Below are 21,701 nucleotides of genomic sequence, written 5' to 3' on the forward strand. Positions count from 1 at the left end.
GGGCTAGTGGAAGGAGGGGGCAATCTCTTTTTTTCCCGGGTGGTAGGGGGATGACAGGAGAAGGGAAGCGGGTGGTGAGAAAGGTACAGAGGGCAGGGTTTGGGGGCTGGGAAGGAAAGGGAAAAGATTAGGGTTTGGGGATGATGAAAGGGCTTTCTACGGGTAAGGATGGCAAAGGGTGGCAGTGACGGAAAGTCAGGCAACCTGTCCTGTCCGTCTTTTTGTATCGTGAATTGGAAAGACTGCAAGGGGGAGGGGAGTTGCTTGCGCCCTAAAGGAGGAGTTATTCAGATTCATTGCAGTGGGCGGCGGCTGCAAAACGCACCATTCTTCTTGTTTTGGCTCTGCAAAGCAGCCTTTTCAAGGGTTGGCTTGGGTGACAAAATGTCTTGTGTAGGCGTGGGTTTGTCTCCCTCTCGCTCTCTCTCCCTAAGATGTGTCCGGCATAGGCCAGGGTGCCACTCGAGGCCCAAACCAATTCTGGTTATCGCTTCTCGGCCTTTTGGCTAAGATCAAGTGTAGTATCTGTTCTTATCAGTTTAATATCTGATACGTCCCCTATCTGGGGACCATATATTAAATGGATTTTTAGAACAGGGAGATGGAAAAAGAGCTTGCTCTGTCCACTCCACGCATTGACCTGGTATTGCAGTACCTCCAGGAACGGTGCACCCCTTCTTAACCCAGTTTCCAAAAGCAGAACTCAATTCACCTGATTCATATTAGCCCGATTTAATGAATTGGAAGAAAGCATACGTCTTCATATGCACCTCAATTTGGCCCATTCACTTTTCACACTTCCTCCTTTTGTTTTTTATCTTTCACACTTTTGACTTTCTTTATTCATCCAAATAGCAAACTCATCACCACTCAACCTGACCAACTCGGCTATGTCCCCGTGCTGCAGTTCTCTGTCTTATCTAGATCATTTGCAATTGAATGGAATAGATCCCTTTTGGACAAAGTGGATTCACCTGCTGCTGCAGTGACCACAGGTGTGATAACATCTAGAATTGGCATCTGGTGCGATCTCTCCGCTTCCACTCCAAAGAAAGTTACCTGTTTATTCCTATCATGCATTGGTTTTTGGGGTTTTCTTTGAGTAATGATGATCTCTTTAGTAGTCTGTTGGCGCCCTCTCCTGGAGGAATAGTTTGCTTGCTCTTGGACATTCTAAAAGAGAGGTCATGATAGACATTGAGCTTCTGAGCTCAATTGGGGAAAGTCATGGGTGATGAATGTTTGCAACCTACTGCGAAGCCTCATACCGCAATATAAGGAACGTCAAATACTAAGAAAGGGCGGCCTATGAAAGAATTACTACTTTCAATAAGTACACTTAAACGGCTAATTGGGAATAGAAAAACTGTAAAAAGCCCTCTGAGAAAGCCCCCCTCTAACCTTTGATAGTAAGCTTTTCTGTAGTCTGCCTGTTGATGTATTTTCCGTTTGAACTGTGCACAACATGAAGAGACGGAACACTGGCGGCTTGTCACAATGCCCCCCGATGACATCACAATAGCGCTGCTGCCTAGAAAACAAGCTGCGCAGAAGAAGTTGTTCTTTGGGTGGGAGGGTGGGCTAGTGGAAGGAGGGGGCAATCTCTTTTTTTCCCGGGTGGTAGGGGGATGACAGGAGAAGGGAAGCGGGTGGTGAGAAAGGTACAGAGGGCAGGGTTTGGGGGCTGGGAAGGAAAGGGAAAAGATTAGGGTTTGGGGATGATGAAAGGGCTTTCTACGGGTAAGGATGGCAAAGGGTGGCAGTGACGGAAAGTCAGGCAACCTGTCCTGTCCGTCTTTTTGTATCGTGAATTGGAAAGACTGCAAGGGGGAGGGGAGTTGCTTGCGCCCTAAAGGAGGAGTTATTCAGATTCATTGCAGTGGGCGGCGGCTGCAAAACGCACCATTCTTCTTGTTTTGGCTCTGCAAAGCAGCCTTTTCAAGGGTTGGCTTGGGTGACAAAATGTCTTGTGTAGGCGTGGGTTTGTCTCCCTCTCGCTCTCTCTCCCTAAGATGTGTCCGGCATAGGCCAGGGTGCCACTCGAGGCCCAAACCAATTCTGGTTATCGCTTCTCGGCCTTTTGGCTAAGATCAAGTGTAGTATCTGTTCTTATCAGTTTAATATCTGATACGTCCCCTATCTGGGGACCATATATTAAATGGATTTTTAGAACAGGGAGATGGAAAAAGAGCTTGCTCTGTCCACTCCACGCATTGACCTGGTATTGCAGTACCTCCAGGAACGGTGCACCCCTTCTTAACCCAGTTTCCAAAAGCAGAACTCAATTCACCTGATTCATATTAGCCCGATTTAATGAATTGGAAGAAAGCATACGTCTTCATATGCACCTCAATTTGGCCCATTCACTTTTCACACTTCCTCCTTTTGTTTTTTATCTTTCACACTTTTGACTTTCTTTATTCATCCAAATAGCAAACTCATCACCACTCAACCTGACCAACTCGGCTATGTCCCCGTGCTGCAGTTCTCTGTCTTATCTAGATCATTTGCAATTGAATGGAATAGATCCCTTTTGGACAAAGTGGATTCACCTGCTGCTGCAGTGACCACAGGTGTGATAACATCTAGAATTGGCATCTGGTGCGATCTCTCCGCTTCCACTCCAAAGAAAGTTACCTGTTTATTCCTATCATGCATTGGTTTTTGGGGTTTTCTTTGAGTAATGATGATCTCTTTAGTAGTCTGTTGGCGCCCTCTCCTGGAGGAATAGTTTGCTTGCTCTTGGACATTCTAAAAGAGAGGTCATGATAGACATTGAGCTTCTGAGCTCAATTGGGGAAAGTCATGGGTGATGAATGTTTGCAACCTACTGCGAAGCCTCATACCGCAATATAAGGAACGTCAAATACTAAGAAAGGGCGGCCTATGAAAGAATTACTACTTTCAATAAGTACACTTAAACGGCTAATTGGGAATAGAAAAACTGTAAAAAGCCCTCTGAGAAAGCCCCCCTCTAACCTTTGATAGTAAGCTTTTCTGTAGTCTGCCTGTTGATGTATTTTCCGTTTGAACTGTGCACAACATGAAGAGACGGAACACTGGCGGCTTGTCACAATGCCCCCCGATGACATCACAATAGCGCTGCTGCCTAGAAAACAAGCTGCGCAGAAGAAGTTGTTCTTTGGGTGGGAGGGTGGGCTAGTGGAAGGAGGGGGCAATCTCTTTTTTTCCCGGGTGGTAGGGGGATGACAGGAGAAGGGAAGCGGGTGGTGAGAAAGGTACAGAGGGCAGGGTTTGGGGGCTGGGAAGGAAAGGGAAAAGATTAGGGTTTGGGGATGATGAAAGGGCTTTCTACGGGTAAGGATGGCAAAGGGTGGCAGTGACGGAAAGTCAGGCAACCTGTCCTGTCCGTCTTTTTGTATCGTGAATTGGAAAGACTGCAAGGGGGAGGGGAGTTGCTTGCGCCCTAAAGGAGGAGTTATTCAGATTCATTGCAGTGGGCGGCGGCTGCAAAACGCACCATTCTTCTTGTTTTGGCTCTGCAAAGCAGCCTTTTCAAGGGTTGGCTTGGGTGACAAAATGTCTTGTGTAGGCGTGGGTTTGTCTCCCTCTCGCTCTCTCTCCCTAAGATGTGTCCGGCATAGGCCAGGGTGCCACTCGAGGCCCAAACCAATTCTGGTTATCGCTTCTCGGCCTTTTGGCTAAGATCAAGTGTAGTATCTGTTCTTATCAGTTTAATATCTGATACGTCCCCTATCTGGGGACCATATATTAAATGGATTTTTAGAACAGGGAGATGGAAAAAGAGCTTGCTCTGTCCACTCCACGCATTGACCTGGTATTGCAGTACCTCCAGGAACGGTGCACCCCTTCTTAACCCAGTTTCCAAAAGCAGAACTCAATTCACCTGATTCATATTAGCCCGATTTAATGAATTGGAAGAAAGCATACGTCTTCATATGCACCTCAATTTGGCCCATTCACTTTTCACACTTCCTCCTTTTGTTTTTTATCTTTCACACTTTTGACTTTCTTTATTCATCCAAATAGCAAACTCATCACCACTCAACCTGACCAACTCGGCTATGTCCCCGTGCTGCAGTTCTCTGTCTTATCTAGATCATTTGCAATTGAATGGAATAGATCCCTTTTGGACAAAGTGGATTCACCTGCTGCTGCAGTGACCACAGGTGTGATAACATCTAGAATTGGCATCTGGTGCGATCTCTCCGCTTCCACTCCAAAGAAAGTTACCTGTTTATTCCTATCATGCATTGGTTTTTGGGGTTTTCTTTGAGTAATGATGATCTCTTTAGTAGTCTGTTGGCGCCCTCTCCTGGAGGAATAGTTTGCTTGCTCTTGGACATTCTAAAAGAGAGGTCATGATAGACATTGAGCTTCTGAGCTCAATTGGGGAAAGTCATGGGTGATGAATGTTTGCAACCTACTGCGAAGCCTCATACCGCAATATAAGGAACGTCAAATACTAAGAAAGGGCGGCCTATGAAAGAATTACTACTTTCAATAAGTACACTTAAACGGCTAATTGGGAATAGAAAAACTGTAAAAAGCCCTCTGAGAAAGCCCCCCTCTAACCTTTGATAGTAAGCTTTTCTGTAGTCTGCCTGTTGATGTATTTTCCGTTTGAACTGTGCACAACATGAAGAGACGGAACACTGGCGGCTTGTCACAATGCCCCCCGATGACATCACAATAGCGCTGCTGCCTAGAAAACAAGCTGCGCAGAAGAAGTTGTTCTTTGGGTGGGAGGGTGGGCTAGTGGAAGGAGGGGGCAATCTCTTTTTTTCCCGGGTGGTAGGGGGATGACAGGAGAAGGGAAGCGGGTGGTGAGAAAGGTACAGAGGGCAGGGTTTGGGGGCTGGGAAGGAAAGGGAAAAGATTAGGGTTTGGGGATGATGAAAGGGCTTTCTACGGGTAAGGATGGCAAAGGGTGGCAGTGACGGAAAGTCAGGCAACCTGTCCTGTCCGTCTTTTTGTATCGTGAATTGGAAAGACTGCAAGGGGGAGGGGAGTTGCTTGCGCCCTAAAGGAGGAGTTATTCAGATTCATTGCAGTGGGCGGCGGCTGCAAAACGCACCATTCTTCTTGTTTTGGCTCTGCAAAGCAGCCTTTTCAAGGGTTGGCTTGGGTGACAAAATGTCTTGTGTAGGCGTGGGTTTGTCTCCCTCTCGCTCTCTCTCCCTAAGATGTGTCCGGCATAGGCCAGGGTGCCACTCGAGGCCCAAACCAATTCTGGTTATCGCTTCTCGGCCTTTTGGCTAAGATCAAGTGTAGTATCTGTTCTTATCAGTTTAATATCTGATACGTCCCCTATCTGGGGACCATATATTAAATGGATTTTTAGAACAGGGAGATGGAAAAAGAGCTTGCTCTGTCCACTCCACGCATTGACCTGGTATTGCAGTACCTCCAGGAACGGTGCACCCCTTCTTAACCCAGTTTCCAAAAGCAGAACTCAATTCACCTGATTCATATTAGCCCGATTTAATGAATTGGAAGAAAGCATACGTCTTCATATGCACCTCAATTTGGCCCATTCACTTTTCACACTTCCTCCTTTTGTTTTTTATCTTTCACACTTTTGACTTTCTTTATTCATCCAAATAGCAAACTCATCACCACTCAACCTGACCAACTCGGCTATGTCCCCGTGCTGCAGTTCTCTGTCTTATCTAGATCATTTGCAATTGAATGGAATAGATCCCTTTTGGACAAAGTGGATTCACCTGCTGCTGCAGTGACCACAGGTGTGATAACATCTAGAATTGGCATCTGGTGCGATCTCTCCGCTTCCACTCCAAAGAAAGTTACCTGTTTATTCCTATCATGCATTGGTTTTTGGGGTTTTCTTTGAGTAATGATGATCTCTTTAGTAGTCTGTTGGCGCCCTCTCCTGGAGGAATAGTTTGCTTGCTCTTGGACATTCTAAAAGAGAGGTCATGATAGACATTGAGCTTCTGAGCTCAATTGGGGAAAGTCATGGGTGATGAATGTTTGCAACCTACTGCGAAGCCTCATACCGCAATATAAGGAACGTCAAATACTAAGAAAGGGCGGCCTATGAAAGAATTACTACTTTCAATAAGTACACTTAAACGGCTAATTGGGAATAGAAAAACTGTAAAAAGCCCTCTGAGAAAGCCCCCCTCTAACCTTTGATAGTAAGCTTTTCTGTAGTCTGCCTGTTGATGTATTTTCCGTTTGAACTGTGCACAACATGAAGAGACGGAACACTGGCGGCTTGTCACAATGCCCCCCGATGACATCACAATAGCGCTGCTGCCTAGAAAACAAGCTGCGCAGAAGAAGTTGTTCTTTGGGTGGGAGGGTGGGCTAGTGGAAGGAGGGGGCAATCTCTTTTTTTCCCGGGTGGTAGGGGGATGACAGGAGAAGGGAAGCGGGTGGTGAGAAAGGTACAGAGGGCAGGGTTTGGGGGCTGGGAAGGAAAGGGAAAAGATTAGGGTTTGGGGATGATGAAAGGGCTTTCTACGGGTAAGGATGGCAAAGGGTGGCAGTGACGGAAAGTCAGGCAACCTGTCCTGTCCGTCTTTTTGTATCGTGAATTGGAAAGACTGCAAGGGGGAGGGGAGTTGCTTGCGCCCTAAAGGAGGAGTTATTCAGATTCATTGCAGTGGGCGGCGGCTGCAAAACGCACCATTCTTCTTGTTTTGGCTCTGCAAAGCAGCCTTTTCAAGGGTTGGCTTGGGTGACAAAATGTCTTGTGTAGGCGTGGGTTTGTCTCCCTCTCGCTCTCTCTCCCTAAGATGTGTCCGGCATAGGCCAGGGTGCCACTCGAGGCCCAAACCAATTCTGGTTATCGCTTCTCGGCCTTTTGGCTAAGATCAAGTGTAGTATCTGTTCTTATCAGTTTAATATCTGATACGTCCCCTATCTGGGGACCATATATTAAATGGATTTTTAGAACAGGGAGATGGAAAAAGAGCTTGCTCTGTCCACTCCACGCATTGACCTGGTATTGCAGTACCTCCAGGAACGGTGCACCCCTTCTTAACCCAGTTTCCAAAAGCAGAACTCAATTCACCTGATTCATATTAGCCCGATTTAATGAATTGGAAGAAAGCATACGTCTTCATATGCACCTCAATTTGGCCCATTCACTTTTCACACTTCCTCCTTTTGTTTTTTATCTTTCACACTTTTGACTTTCTTTATTCATCCAAATAGCAAACTCATCACCACTCAACCTGACCAACTCGGCTATGTCCCCGTGCTGCAGTTCTCTGTCTTATCTAGATCATTTGCAATTGAATGGAATAGATCCCTTTTGGACAAAGTGGATTCACCTGCTGCTGCAGTGACCACAGGTGTGATAACATCTAGAATTGGCATCTGGTGCGATCTCTCCGCTTCCACTCCAAAGAAAGTTACCTGTTTATTCCTATCATGCATTGGTTTTTGGGGTTTTCTTTGAGTAATGATGATCTCTTTAGTAGTCTGTTGGCGCCCTCTCCTGGAGGAATAGTTTGCTTGCTCTTGGACATTCTAAAAGAGAGGTCATGATAGACATTGAGCTTCTGAGCTCAATTGGGGAAAGTCATGGGTGATGAATGTTTGCAACCTACTGCGAAGCCTCATACCGCAATATAAGGAACGTCAAATACTAAGAAAGGGCGGCCTATGAAAGAATTACTACTTTCAATAAGTACACTTAAACGGCTAATTGGGAATAGAAAAACTGTAAAAAGCCCTCTGAGAAAGCCCCCCTCTAACCTTTGATAGTAAGCTTTTCTGTAGTCTGCCTGTTGATGTATTTTCCGTTTGAACTGTGCACAACATGAAGAGACGGAACACTGGCGGCTTGTCACAATGCCCCCCGATGACATCACAATAGCGCTGCTGCCTAGAAAACAAGCTGCGCAGAAGAAGTTGTTCTTTGGGTGGGAGGGTGGGCTAGTGGAAGGAGGGGGCAATCTCTTTTTTTCCCGGGTGGTAGGGGGATGACAGGAGAAGGGAAGCGGGTGGTGAGAAAGGTACAGAGGGCAGGGTTTGGGGGCTGGGAAGGAAAGGGAAAAGATTAGGGTTTGGGGATGATGAAAGGGCTTTCTACGGGTAAGGATGGCAAAGGGTGGCAGTGACGGAAAGTCAGGCAACCTGTCCTGTCCGTCTTTTTGTATCGTGAATTGGAAAGACTGCAAGGGGGAGGGGAGTTGCTTGCGCCCTAAAGGAGGAGTTATTCAGATTCATTGCAGTGGGCGGCGGCTGCAAAACGCACCATTCTTCTTGTTTTGGCTCTGCAAAGCAGCCTTTTCAAGGGTTGGCTTGGGTGACAAAATGTCTTGTGTAGGCGTGGGTTTGTCTCCCTCTCGCTCTCTCTCCCTAAGATGTGTCCGGCATAGGCCAGGGTGCCACTCGAGGCCCAAACCAATTCTGGTTATCGCTTCTCGGCCTTTTGGCTAAGATCAAGTGTAGTATCGCTTCTCGGCCTTTTGGCTAAGATCAAGTGTAGTGTTGTTCGAAGAGGTGGTTTAAGCTCCAGGCCACCTTAGTACAATGATACAATGCACACTGGAAGGTTGCGCTTGCTAGTACTCTGGGTGGATAGTATATTCATCTAGAGGAAAACATGGCCCTACCAGGATCGAGGCTATTAGACTGAGTAAGGGTGGGGGGCTATGGTACAACGTGCCCCAGGACTGACGACCCTGGAGTGAGTCTGAGCTTGCTGGCTTGGGACCCCGGCAAGCCTTGGGCTCTGTAGCACACCGTACCTTGCCTTTTCATACTTTTTGAGCATATTACCCTATCCCGGCCTTCTGGCTAGGAAGGGAAATTTTTATAATCCCAGTCGGAGGTCTGGTCAGCTTTGGGCTGAGAAACTAACACCCGGTTGGAGGTCTGGCTCAGCTTCGGCTGAGAAACCAACACCCGGTTGGAGGTCTGGGTCAGCTTCGGCTGAGAAACCAACACCCGGTTGGAGGTCCGGTTAGCCTTGGGCTGAGAAACCAACACCGGTTGACGGTCCGGGCAGTTTCGGCTGCGAAACCAACAACTAGTAGCTCTCTACTCCACTTGGGTAAGATGCCTGGGTGGACGCTGGGAGCAACGACAAGGCTCAACCAGGCTTCGGCTTGGGGGAGCACCGAAGATCCCTGACCCTTGCTGTGGCCTTCTGGCTCGGAGGGACGGGGTTGATTTTTGGGGACCCTCTCCTCACGGTGGGGTCCACACGAATCCTAGCCTTTGCACTGTTTTTGGTGTGACTTCGGTCATGCATTTTTTGTGGTGCTTTGGAAAGCTTCATTAAATCAAAAATCTGTTCTTATCAGTTTAATATCTGATACGTCCCCTATCTGGGGACCATATATTAAATGGATTTTTAGAACAGGGAGATGGAAAAAGAGCTTGCTCTGTCCACTCCACGCATTGACCTGGTATTGCAGTACCTCCAGGAACGGTGCACCCCTTCTTAACCCAGTTTCCAAAAGCAGAACTCAATTCACCTGATTCATATTAGCCCGATTTAATGAATTGGAAGAAAGCATACGTCTTCATATGCACCTCAATTTGGCCCATTCACTTTTCACACTTCCTCCTTTTGTTTTTTATCTTTCACACTTTTGACTTTCTTTATTCATCCAAATAGCAAACTCATCACCACTCAACCTGACCAACTCGGCTATGTCCCCGTGCTGCAGTTCTCTGTCTTATCTAGATCATTTGCAATTGAATGGAATAGATCCCTTTTGGACAAAGTGGATTCACCTGCTGCTGCAGTGACCACAGGTGTGATAACATCTAGAATTGGCATCTGGTGCGATCTCTCCGCTTCCACTCCAAAGAAAGTTACCTGTTTATTCCTATCATGCATTGGTTTTTGGGGTTTTCTTTGAGTAATGATGATCTCTTTAGTAGTCTGTTGGCGCCCTCTCCTGGAGGAATAGTTTGCTTGCTCTTGGACATTCTAAAAGAGAGGTCATGATAGACATTGAGCTTCTGAGCTCAATTGGGGAAAGTCATGGGTGATGAATGTTTGCAACCTACTGCGAAGCCTCATACCGCAATATAAGGAACGTCAAATACTAAGAAAGGGCGGCCTATGAAAGAATTACTACTTTCAATAAGTACACTTAAACGGCTAATTGGGAATAGAAAAACTGTAAAAAGCCCTCTGAGAAAGCCCCCCTCTAACCTTTGATAGTAAGCTTTTCTGTAGTCTGCCTGTTGATGTATTTTCCGTTTGAACTGTGCACAACATGAAGAGACGGAACACTGGCGGCTTGTCACAATGCCCCCCGATGACATCACAATAGCGCTGCTGCCTAGAAAACAAGCTGCGCAGAAGAAGTTGTTCTTTGGGTGGGAGGGTGGGCTAGTGGAAGGAGGGGGCAATCTCTTTTTTTCCCGGGTGGTAGGGGGATGACAGGAGAAGGGAAGCGGGTGGTGAGAAAGGTACAGAGGGCAGGGTTTGGGGGCTGGGAAGGAAAGGGAAAAGATTAGGGTTTGGGGATGATGAAAGGGCTTTCTACGGGTAAGGATGGCAAAGGGTGGCAGTGACGGAAAGTCAGGCAACCTGTCCTGTCCGTCTTTTTGTATCGTGAATTGGAAAGACTGCAAGGGGGAGGGGAGTTGCTTGCGCCCTAAAGGAGGAGTTATTCAGATTCATTGCAGTGGGCGGCGGCTGCAAAACGCACCATTCTTCTTGTTTTGGCTCTGCAAAGCAGCCTTTTCAAGGGTTGGCTTGGGTGACAAAATGTCTTGTGTAGGCGTGGGTTTGTCTCCCTCTCGCTCTCTCTCCCTAAGATGTGTCCGGCATAGGCCAGGGTGCCACTCGAGGCCCAAACCAATTCTGGTTATCGCTTCTCGGCCTTTTGGCTAAGATCAAGTGTAGTATCTGTTCTTATCAGTTTAATATCTGATACGTCCCCTATCTGGGGACCATATATTAAATGGATTTTTAGAACAGGGAGATGGAAAAAGAGCTTGCTCTGTCCACTCCACGCATTGACCTGGTATTGCAGTACCTCCAGGAACGGTGCACCCCTTCTTAACCCAGTTTCCAAAAGCAGAACTCAATTCACCTGATTCATATTAGCCCGATTTAATGAATTGGAAGAAAGCATACGTCTTCATATGCACCTCAATTTGGCCCATTCACTTTTCACACTTCCTCCTTTTGTTTTTTATCTTTCACACTTTTGACTTTCTTTATTCATCCAAATAGCAAACTCATCACCACTCAACCTGACCAACTCGGCTATGTCCCCGTGCTGCAGTTCTCTGTCTTATCTAGATCATTTGCAATTGAATGGAATAGATCCCTTTTGGACAAAGTGGATTCACCTGCTGCTGCAGTGACCACAGGTGTGATAACATCTAGAATTGGCATCTGGTGCGATCTCTCCGCTTCCACTCCAAAGAAAGTTACCTGTTTATTCCTATCATGCATTGGTTTTTGGGGTTTTCTTTGAGTAATGATGATCTCTTTAGTAGTCTGTTGGCGCCCTCTCCTGGAGGAATAGTTTGCTTGCTCTTGGACATTCTAAAAGAGAGGTCATGATAGACATTGAGCTTCTGAGCTCAATTGGGGAAAGTCATGGGTGATGAATGTTTGCAACCTACTGCGAAGCCTCATACCGCAATATAAGGAACGTCAAATACTAAGAAAGGGCGGCCTATGAAAGAATTACTACTTTCAATAAGTACACTTAAACGGCTAATTGGGAATAGAAAAACTGTAAAAAGCCCTCTGAGAAAGCCCCCCTCTAACCTTTGATAGTAAGCTTTTCTGTAGTCTGCCTGTTGATGTATTTTCCGTTTGAACTGTGCACAACATGAAGAGACGGAACACTGGCGGCTTGTCACAATGCCCCCCGATGACATCACAATAGCGCTGCTGCCTAGAAAACAAGCTGCGCAGAAGAAGTTGTTCTTTGGGTGGGAGGGTGGGCTAGTGGAAGGAGGGGGCAATCTCTTTTTTTCCCGGGTGGTAGGGGGATGACAGGAGAAGGGAAGCGGGTGGTGAGAAAGGTACAGAGGGCAGGGTTTGGGGGCTGGGAAGGAAAGGGAAAAGATTAGGGTTTGGGGATGATGAAAGGGCTTTCTACGGGTAAGGATGGCAAAGGGTGGCAGTGACGGAAAGTCAGGCAACCTGTCCTGTCCGTCTTTTTGTATCGTGAATTGGAAAGACTGCAAGGGGGAGGGGAGTTGCTTGCGCCCTAAAGGAGGAGTTATTCAGATTCATTGCAGTGGGCGGCGGCTGCAAAACGCACCATTCTTCTTGTTTTGGCTCTGCAAAGCAGCCTTTTCAAGGGTTGGCTTGGGTGACAAAATGTCTTGTGTAGGCGTGGGTTTGTCTCCCTCTCGCTCTCTCTCCCTAAGATGTGTCCGGCATAGGCCAGGGTGCCACTCGAGGCCCAAACCAATTCTGGTTATCGCTTCTCGGCCTTTTGGCTAAGATCAAGTGTAGTATCTGTTCTTATCAGTTTAATATCTGATACGTCCCCTATCTGGGGACCATATATTAAATGGATTTTTAGAACAGGGAGATGGAAAAAGAGCTTGCTCTGTCCACTCCACGCATTGACCTGGTATTGCAGTACCTCCAGGAACGGTGCACCCCTTCTTAACCCAGTTTCCAAAAGCAGAACTCAATTCACCTGATTCATATTAGCCCGATTTAATGAATTGGAAGAAAGCATACGTCTTCATATGCACCTCAATTTGGCCCATTCACTTTTCACACTTCCTCCTTTTGTTTTTTATCTTTCACACTTTTGACTTTCTTTATTCATCCAAATAGCAAACTCATCACCACTCAACCTGACCAACTCGGCTATGTCCCCGTGCTGCAGTTCTCTGTCTTATCTAGATCATTTGCAATTGAATGGAATAGATCCCTTTTGGACAAAGTGGATTCACCTGCTGCTGCAGTGACCACAGGTGTGATAACATCTAGAATTGGCATCTGGTGCGATCTCTCCGCTTCCACTCCAAAGAAAGTTACCTGTTTATTCCTATCATGCATTGGTTTTTGGGGTTTTCTTTGAGTAATGATGATCTCTTTAGTAGTCTGTTGGCGCCCTCTCCTGGAGGAATAGTTTGCTTGCTCTTGGACATTCTAAAAGAGAGGTCATGATAGACATTGAGCTTCTGAGCTCAATTGGGGAAAGTCATGGGTGATGAATGTTTGCAACCTACTGCGAAGCCTCATACCGCAATATAAGGAACGTCAAATACTAAGAAAGGGCGGCCTATGAAAGAATTACTACTTTCAATAAGTACACTTAAACGGCTAATTGGGAATAGAAAAACTGTAAAAAGCCCTCTGAGAAAGCCCCCCTCTAACCTTTGATAGTAAGCTTTTCTGTAGTCTGCCTGTTGATGTATTTTCCGTTTGAACTGTGCACAACATGAAGAGACGGAACACTGGCGGCTTGTCACAATGCCCCCCGATGACATCACAATAGCGCTGCTGCCTAGAAAACAAGCTGCGCAGAAGAAGTTGTTCTTTGGGTGGGAGGGTGGGCTAGTGGAAGGAGGGGGCAATCTCTTTTTTTCCCGGGTGGTAGGGGGATGACAGGAGAAGGGAAGCGGGTGGTGAGAAAGGTACAGAGGGCAGGGTTTGGGGGCTGGGAAGGAAAGGGAAAAGATTAGGGTTTGGGGATGATGAAAGGGCTTTCTACGGGTAAGGATGGCAAAGGGTGGCAGTGACGGAAAGTCAGGCAACCTGTCCTGTCCGTCTTTTTGTATCGTGAATTGGAAAGACTGCAAGGGGGAGGGGAGTTGCTTGCGCCCTAAAGGAGGAGTTATTCAGATTCATTGCAGTGGGCGGCGGCTGCAAAACGCACCATTCTTCTTGTTTTGGCTCTGCAAAGCAGCCTTTTCAAGGGTTGGCTTGGGTGACAAAATGTCTTGTGTAGGCGTGGGTTTGTCTCCCTCTCGCTCTCTCTCCCTAAGATGTGTCCGGCATAGGCCAGGGTGCCACTCGAGGCCCAAACCAATTCTGGTTATCGCTTCTCGGCCTTTTGGCTAAGATCAAGTGTAGTATCTGTTCTTATCAGTTTAATATCTGATACGTCCCCTATCTGGGGACCATATATTAAATGGATTTTTAGAACAGGGAGATGGAAAAAGAGCTTGCTCTGTCCACTCCACGCATTGACCTGGTATTGCAGTACCTCCAGGAACGGTGCACCCCTTCTTAACCCAGTTTCCAAAAGCAGAACTCAATTCACCTGATTCATATTAGCCCGATTTAATGAATTGGAAGAAAGCATACGTCTTCATATGCACCTCAATTTGGCCCATTCACTTTTCACACTTCCTCCTTTTGTTTTTTATCTTTCACACTTTTGACTTTCTTTATTCATCCAAATAGCAAACTCATCACCACTCAACCTGACCAACTCGGCTATGTCCCCGTGCTGCAGTTCTCTGTCTTATCTAGATCATTTGCAATTGAATGGAATAGATCCCTTTTGGACAAAGTGGATTCACCTGCTGCTGCAGTGACCACAGGTGTGATAACATCTAGAATTGGCATCTGGTGCGATCTCTCCGCTTCCACTCCAAAGAAAGTTACCTGTTTATTCCTATCATGCATTGGTTTTTGGGGTTTTCTTTGAGTAATGATGATCTCTTTAGTAGTCTGTTGGCGCCCTCTCCTGGAGGAATAGTTTGCTTGCTCTTGGACATTCTAAAAGAGAGGTCATGATAGACATTGAGCTTCTGAGCTCAATTGGGGAAAGTCATGGGTGATGAATGTTTGCAACCTACTGCGAAGCCTCATACCGCAATATAAGGAACGTCAAATACTAAGAAAGGGCGGCCTATGAAAGAATTACTACTTTCAATAAGTACACTTAAACGGCTAATTGGGAATAGAAAAACTGTAAAAAGCCCTCTGAGAAAGCCCCCCTCTAACCTTTGATAGTAAGCTTTTCTGTAGTCTGCCTGTTGATGTATTTTCCGTTTGAACTGTGCACAACATGAAGAGACGGAACACTGGCGGCTTGTCACAATGCCCCCCGATGACATCACAATAGCGCTGCTGCCTAGAAAACAAGCTGCGCAGAAGAAGTTGTTCTTTGGGTGGGAGGGTGGGCTAGTGGAAGGAGGGGGCAATCTCTTTTTTTCCCGGGTGGTAGGGGGATGACAGGAGAAGGGAAGCGGGTGGTGAGAAAGGTACAGAGGGCAGGGTTTGGGGGCTGGGAAGGAAAGGGAAAAGATTAGGGTTTGGGGATGATGAAAGGGCTTTCTACGGGTAAGGATGGCAAAGGGTGGCAGTGACGGAAAGTCAGGCAACCTGTCCTGTCCGTCTTTTTGTATCGTGAATTGGAAAGACTGCAAGGGGGAGGGGAGTTGCTTGCGCCCTAAAGGAGGAGTTATTCAGATTCATTGCAGTGGGCGGCGGCTGCAAAACGCACCATTCTTCTTGTTTTGGCTCTGCAAAGCAGCCTTTTCAAGGGTTGGCTTGGGTGACAAAATGTCTTGTGTAGGCGTGGGTTTGTCTCCCTCTCGCTCTCTCTCCCTAAGATGTGTCCGGCATAGGCCAGGGTGCCACTCGAGGCCCAAACCAATTCTGGTTATCGCTTCTCGGCCTTTTGGCTAAGATCAAGTGTAGTATCTGTTCTTATCAGTTTAATATCTGATACGTCCCCTATCTGGGGACCATATATTAAATGGATTTTTAGAACAGGGAGATGGAAAAAGAGCTTGCTCTGTCCACTCCACGCATTGACCTGGTATTGCAGTACCTCCAGGAACGGTGCACCCCTTCTTAACCCAGTTTCCAAAAGCAGAACTCAATTCACCTGATTCATATTAGCCCGATTTAATGAATTGGAAGAAAGCATACGTCTTCATATGCACCTCAATTTGGCCCATTCACTTTTCACACTTCCTCCTTTTGTTTTTTATCTTTCACACTTTTGACTTTCTTTATTCATCCAAATAGCAAACTCATCACCACTCAACCTGACCAACTCGGCTATGTCCCCGTGCTGCAGTTCTCTGTCTTATCTAGATCATTTGCAATTGAATGGAATAGATCCCTTTTGGACAAAGTGGATTCACCTGCTGCTGCAGTGACCACAGGTGTGATAACATCTAGAATTGGCATCTGGTGCGATCTCTCCGCTTCCACTCCAAAGAAAGTTACCTGTTTATTCCTATCATGCATTGGTTTTTGGGGTTTTCTTTGAGTAATGATGATCTCTTTAGTAGTCTGTTGGCGCCCTCTCCTGGAGGAATAGTTTGCTTGCTCTTGGACATTCTAAAAGAGAGGTCATGATAGACATTGAGCTTCTGAGCTCAATTGGGGAAAGTCATGGGTGATGAATGTTTGCAACCTACTGCGAAGCCTCATACCGCAATATAAGGAACGTCAAATACTAAGAAAGGGCGGCCTATGAAAGAATTACTACTTTCAATAAGTACACTTAAACGGCTAATTGGGAATAGAAAAACTGTAAAAAGCCCTCTGAGAAAGCCCCCCTCTAACCTTTGATAGTAAGCTTTTCTGTAGTCTGCCTGTTGATGTATTTTCCGTTTGAACTGTGCACAACATGAAGAGACGGAACACTGGCGGCTTGTCACAATGCCCCCCGATGACATCACAATAGCGCTGCTGCCTAGAAAACAAGCTGCGCAGAAGAAGTTGTTCTTTGGGTGGGAGGGTGGGCTAGTGGAAGGAGGGGGCAATCTCTTTTTTTCCCGGGTGGTAGGGGGATGACAGGAGAAGGGAAGCGGGTGGTGAGAAAGGTACAGAGGGCAGGGTTTGGGGGCTGGGAAGGAAAGGGAAAAGATTAGGGTTTGGGGATGATGAAAGGGCTTTCTACGGGTAAGGATGGCAAAGGGTGGCAGTGACGGAAAGTCAGGCAACCTGTCCTGTCCGTCTTTTTGTATCGTGAATTGGAAAGACTGCAAGGGGGAGGGGAGTTGCTTGCGCCCTAAAGGAGGAGTTATTCAGATTCATTGCAGTGGGCGGCGGCTGCAAAACGCACCATTCTTCTTGTTTTGGCTCTGCAAAGCAGCCTTTTCAAGGGTTGGCTTGGGTGACAAAATGTCTTGTGTAGGCGTGGGTTTGTCTCCCTCTCGCTCTCTCTCCCTAAGATGTGTCCGGCATAGGCCAGGGTGCCACTCGAGGCCCAAACCAATTCTGGTTATCGCTTCTCGGCCTTTTGGCTAAGATCAAGTGTAGTATCGTTCGAAAAGGTGGTTTAAGGCTCCGGCCACCTTAGTACAATGATGCAATGCACACTGGAAGGTTGCACTTGTTAGTACTTTGGGAGGATAGTATATCCATCTAGAGGAAACCATGGCCCTACCAGGATTGAGGCTATTAGACTGAGTAAGTGTGGGGGTTATGGTGCAATGTGCCCCAGGAATGGACACCCTGGAGGGAGTCTGAACTTGCTAGGTTGGGACCCTGGTAAGCCTCAGACTCTGTCGCACGCCGCGCCTTGCCTATTCATACTTTCCAAGCATATTGCCCTATCCTGGCCTTCTGGCTAAGAAGGGAAATTTTTATAATCCCAGTCGGAGGTCCGGTCAGCTTTGGGCTGAGAAACCATCACCCGGTTGGAGGTCCGGGTCAGCTTTGGCTGAGAAACCAACACCCGGTTGGAGGTCCGGTTAGCCTTGGGCTGAGAAACCAACACCCGGTTGGAGGTCCGGTCAGCCTTGGGCTGAGAAACCAACACCCGGTTGGAGGTCCGGTCAGCCTTGGGCTGAGAAACCAACACCGGTTGACGGTCCGGGCAGTCTCGGCTGCGAAACCAACGACTAGTAGCTCCCTACTCCACTTGGGTAAGATGCCTCGGTGGACGCTGGGAGCAACAACAAGGCTCAACCAGGCTTCGGCTTGGGGGAGCACCGAAGATCCCTGACCCTCGCTGTGGCCTTCTGGCTCGGAGGGACGGGGTTGATTTTTGGGGATCCTCTTCTCACGGAGGGGTCCACACGAATCCTAGCCTTTGCACTGTTTTTGGTGTGACTTCGGTCATGCATTTTTGTGGTGCTTTGGAAAGCTTCATTAAATCAAAATCTGTTCTTATCAGTTTAATATCTGATACGTCCCCTATCTGGGGACCATATATTAAATGGATTTTTAGAACAGGGAGATGGAAAAAGAGCTTGCTCTGTCCACTCCACGCATTGACCTGGTATTGCAGTACCTCCAGGAACGGTGCACCCCTTCTTAACCCAGTTTCCAAAAGCAGAACTCAATTCACCTGATTCATATTAGCCCGATTTAATGAATTGGAAGAAAGCATACGTCTTCATATGCACCTCAATTTGGCCCATTCACTTTTCACACTTCCTCCTTTTGTTTTTTATCTTTCACACTTTTGACTTTCTTTATTCATCCAAATAGCAAACTCATCACCACTCAACCTGACCAACTCGGCTATGTCCCCGTGCTGCAGTTCTCTGTCTTATCTAGATCATTTGCAATTGAATGGAATAGATCCCTTTTGGACAAAGTGGATTCACCTGCTGCTGCAGTGACCACAGGTGTGATAACATCTAGAATTGGCATCTGGTGCGATCTCTCCGCTTCCACTCCAAAGAAAGTTACCTGTTTATTCCTATCATGCATTGGTTTTTGGGGTTTTCTTTGAGTAATGATGATCTCTTTAGTAGTCTGTTGGCGCCCTCTCCTGGAGGAATAGTTTGCTTGCTCTTGGACATTCTAAAAGAGAGGTCATGATAGACATTGAGCTTCTGAGCTCAATTGGGGAAAGTCATGGGTGATGAATGTTTGCAACCTACTGCGAAGCCTCATACCGCAATATAAGGAACGTCAAATACTAAGAAAGGGCGGCCTATGAAAGAATTACTACTTTCAATAAGTACACTTAAACGGCTAATTGGGAATAGAAAAACTGTAAAAAGCCCTCTGAGAAAGCCCCCCTCTAACCTTTGATAGTAAGCTTTTCTGTAGTCTGCCTGTTGATGTATTTTCCGTTTGAACTGTGCACAACATGAAGAGACGGAACACTGGCGGCTTGTCACAATGCCCCCCGATGACATCACAATAGCGCTGCTGCCTAGAAAACAAGCTGCGCAGAAGAAGTTGTTCTTTGGGTGGGAGGGTGGGCTAGTGGAAGGAGGGGGCAATCTCTTTTTTTCCCGGGTGGTAGGGGGATGACAGGAGAAGGGAAGCGGGTGGTGAGAAAGGTACAGAGGGCAGGGTTTGGGGGCTGGGAAGGAAAGGGAAAAGATTAGGGTTTGGGGATGATGAAAGGGCTTTCTACGGGTAAGGATGGCAAAGGGTGGCAGTGACGGAAAGTCAGGCAACCTGTCCTGTCCGTCTTTTTGTATCGTGAATTGGAAAGACTGCAAGGGGGAGGGGAGTTGCTTGCGCCCTAAAGGAGGAGTTATTCAGATTCATTGCAGTGGGCGGCGGCTGCAAAACGCACCATTCTTCTTGTTTTGGCTCTGCAAAGCAGCCTTTTCAAGGGTTGGCTTGGGTGACAAAATGTCTTGTGTAGGCGTGGGTTTGTCTCCCTCTCGCTCTCTCTCCCTAAGATGTGTCCGGCATAGGCCAGGGTGCCACTCGAGGCCCAAACCAATTCTGGTTATCGCTTCTCGGCCTTTTGGCTAAGATCAAGTGTAGTATCTGTTCTTATCAGTTTAATATCTGATACGTCCCCTATCTGGGGACCATATATTAAATGGATTTTTAGAACAGGGAGATGGAAAAAGAGCTTGCTCTGTCCACTCCACGCATTGACCTGGTATTGCAGTACCTCCAGGAACGGTGCACCCCTTCTTAACCCAGTTTCCAAAAGCAGAACTCAATTCACCTGATTCATATTAGCCCGATTTAATGAATTGGAAGAAAGCATACGTCTTCATATGCACCTCAATTTGGCCCATTCACTTTTCACACTTCCTCCTTTTGTTTTTTATCTTTCACACTTTTGACTTTCTTTATTCATCCAAATAGCAAACTCATCACCACTCAACCTGACCAACTCGGCTATGTCCCCGTGCTGCAGTTCTCTGTCTTATCTAGATCATTTGCAATTGAATGGAATAGATCCCTTTTGGACAAAGTGGATTCACCTGCTGCTGCAGTGACCACAGGTGTGATAACATCTAGAATTGGCATCTGGTGCGATCTCTCCGCTTCCACTCCAAAGAAAGTTACCTGTTTATTCCTATCATGCATTGGTTTTTGGGGTTTTCTTTGAGTAATGATGATCTCTTTAGTAGTCTGTTGGCGCCCTCTCCTGGAGGAATAGTTTGCTTGCTCTTGGACATTCTAAAAGAGAGGTCATGATAGACATTGAGCTTCTGAGCTCAATTGGGGAAAGTCATGGGTGATGAATGTTTGCAACCTACTGCGAAGCCTCATACCGCAATATAAGGAACGTCAAATACTAAGAAAGGGCGGCCTATGAAAGAATTACTACTTTCAATAAGTACACTTAAACGGCTAATTGGGAATAGAAAAACTGTAAAAAGCCCTCTGAGAAAGCCCCCCTCTAACCTTTGATAGTAAGCTTTTCTGTAGTCTGCCTGTTGATGTATTTTCCGTTTGAACTGTGCACAACATGAAGAGACGGAACACTGGCGGCTTGTCACAATGCCCCCCGATGACATCACAATAGCGCTGCTGCCTAGAAAACAAGCTGCGCAGAAGAAGTTGTTCTTTGGGTGGGAGGGTGGGCTAGTGGAAGGAGGGGGCAATCTCTTTTTTTCCCGGGTGGTAGGGGGATGACAGGAGAAGGGAAGCGGGTGGTGAGAAAGGTACAGAGGGCAGGGTTTGGGGGCTGGGAAGGAAAGGGAAAAGATTAGGGTTTGGGGATGATGAAAGGGCTTTCTACGGGTAAGGATGGCAAAGGGTGGCAGTGACGGAAAGTCAGGCAACCTGTCCTGTCCGTCTTTTTGTATCGTGAATTGGAAAGACTGCAAGGGGGAGGGGAGTTGCTTGCGCCCTAAAGGAGGAGTTATTCAGATTCATTGCAGTGGGCGGCGGCTGCAAAACGCACCATTCTTCTTGTTTTGGCTCTGCAAAGCAGCCTTTTCAAGGGTTGGCTTGGGTGACAAAATGTCTTGTGTAGGCGTGGGTTTGTCTCCCTCTCGCTCTCTCTCCCTAAGATGTGTCCGGCATAGGCCAGGGTGCCACTCGAGGCCCAAACCAATTCTGGTTATCGCTTCTCGGCCTTTTGGCTAAGATCAAGTGTAGTATCTGTTCTTATCAGTTTAATATCTGATACGTCCCCTATCTGGGGACCATATATTAAATGGATTTTTAGAACAGGGAGATGGAAAAAGAGCTTGCTCTGTCCACTCCACGCATTGACCTGGTATTGCAGTACCTCCAGGAACGGTGCACCCCTTCTTAACCCAGTTTCCAAAAGCAGAACTCAATTCACCTGATTCATATTAGCCCGATTTAATGAATTGGAAGAAAGCATACGTCTTCATATGCACCTCAATTTGGCCCATTCACTTTTCACACTTCCTCCTTTTGTTTTTTATCTTTCACACTTTTGACTTTCTTTATTCATCCAAATAGCAAACTCATCACCACTCAACCTGACCAACTCGGCTATGTCCCCGTGCTGCAGTTCTCTGTCTTATCTAGATCATTTGCAATTGAATGGAATAGATCCCTTTTGGACAAAGTGGATTCACCTGCTGCTGCAGTGACCACAGGTGTGATAACATCTAGAATTGGCATCTGGTGCGATCTCTCCGCTTCCACTCCAAAGAAAGTTACCTGTTTATTCCTATCATGCATT

At 46.9% G+C, this 21,701-nt stretch overlaps 13 non-coding genes and 2 pseudogenes across 13 annotated transcripts; all 15 read left to right on the forward strand.

Moving 5' to 3' along the window:
• The first annotated feature begins 486 nt into the window (after positions 1-486).
• LOC142289604 (U2 spliceosomal RNA) lies at positions 487-677 on the forward strand. The gene has a single exon (XR_012750065.1). It is a non-coding gene; the product is annotated as a U2 spliceosomal RNA (small nuclear RNA).
• A 1,387-nt stretch (positions 678-2,064) lies between these two features.
• LOC142289615 (U2 spliceosomal RNA) lies at positions 2,065-2,255 on the forward strand. Its single transcript, XR_012750076.1, has one exon. It is a non-coding gene; the product is annotated as a U2 spliceosomal RNA (small nuclear RNA).
• Positions 2,256-3,642: 1,387 nt separating this feature from the next.
• Positions 3,643-3,833, forward strand: LOC142289622 (U2 spliceosomal RNA). The gene has a single exon (XR_012750081.1). It is a non-coding gene; the product is annotated as a U2 spliceosomal RNA (small nuclear RNA).
• Positions 3,834-5,220: 1,387 nt separating this feature from the next.
• On the forward strand, positions 5,221-5,411 carry LOC142289623 (U2 spliceosomal RNA). The gene has a single exon (XR_012750082.1). It is a non-coding gene; the product is annotated as a U2 spliceosomal RNA (small nuclear RNA).
• A 1,387-nt stretch (positions 5,412-6,798) lies between these two features.
• LOC142289625 (U2 spliceosomal RNA) lies at positions 6,799-6,989 on the forward strand. Its single transcript, XR_012750083.1, has one exon. It is a non-coding gene; the product is annotated as a U2 spliceosomal RNA (small nuclear RNA).
• Positions 6,990-8,376: 1,387 nt separating this feature from the next.
• LOC142289620 (U2 spliceosomal RNA) lies at positions 8,377-8,530 on the forward strand (annotated as a pseudogene).
• Positions 8,531-9,215: 685 nt separating this feature from the next.
• On the forward strand, positions 9,216-9,408 carry LOC142289618 (U2 spliceosomal RNA). Its single transcript, XR_012750079.1, has one exon. It is a non-coding gene; the product is annotated as a U2 spliceosomal RNA (small nuclear RNA).
• A 1,387-nt stretch (positions 9,409-10,795) lies between these two features.
• On the forward strand, positions 10,796-10,986 carry LOC142289605 (U2 spliceosomal RNA). Its single transcript, XR_012750066.1, has one exon. It is a non-coding gene; the product is annotated as a U2 spliceosomal RNA (small nuclear RNA).
• Positions 10,987-12,373: 1,387 nt separating this feature from the next.
• On the forward strand, positions 12,374-12,564 carry LOC142289606 (U2 spliceosomal RNA). The gene has a single exon (XR_012750067.1). It is a non-coding gene; the product is annotated as a U2 spliceosomal RNA (small nuclear RNA).
• A 1,387-nt stretch (positions 12,565-13,951) lies between these two features.
• Positions 13,952-14,142, forward strand: LOC142289607 (U2 spliceosomal RNA). Its single transcript, XR_012750068.1, has one exon. It is a non-coding gene; the product is annotated as a U2 spliceosomal RNA (small nuclear RNA).
• A 1,387-nt stretch (positions 14,143-15,529) lies between these two features.
• On the forward strand, positions 15,530-15,720 carry LOC142289608 (U2 spliceosomal RNA). Its single transcript, XR_012750069.1, has one exon. It is a non-coding gene; the product is annotated as a U2 spliceosomal RNA (small nuclear RNA).
• A 1,387-nt stretch (positions 15,721-17,107) lies between these two features.
• LOC142289621 (U2 spliceosomal RNA) lies at positions 17,108-17,249 on the forward strand (annotated as a pseudogene).
• A 697-nt stretch (positions 17,250-17,946) lies between these two features.
• Positions 17,947-18,141, forward strand: LOC142289619 (U2 spliceosomal RNA). The gene has a single exon (XR_012750080.1). It is a non-coding gene; the product is annotated as a U2 spliceosomal RNA (small nuclear RNA).
• Positions 18,142-19,528: 1,387 nt separating this feature from the next.
• On the forward strand, positions 19,529-19,719 carry LOC142289609 (U2 spliceosomal RNA). Its single transcript, XR_012750070.1, has one exon. It is a non-coding gene; the product is annotated as a U2 spliceosomal RNA (small nuclear RNA).
• A 1,387-nt stretch (positions 19,720-21,106) lies between these two features.
• LOC142289610 (U2 spliceosomal RNA) lies at positions 21,107-21,297 on the forward strand. Its single transcript, XR_012750071.1, has one exon. It is a non-coding gene; the product is annotated as a U2 spliceosomal RNA (small nuclear RNA).
• The last annotated feature ends 404 nt before the right edge of the window (positions 21,298-21,701 follow it).

This window comes from Anomaloglossus baeobatrachus, unplaced genomic scaffold, assembly GCF_048569485.1.
Source record: "Anomaloglossus baeobatrachus isolate aAnoBae1 unplaced genomic scaffold, aAnoBae1.hap1 Scaffold_988, whole genome shotgun sequence".
Classification (NCBI taxonomy): domain Eukaryota; kingdom Metazoa; phylum Chordata; class Amphibia; order Anura; family Aromobatidae; genus Anomaloglossus; species Anomaloglossus baeobatrachus.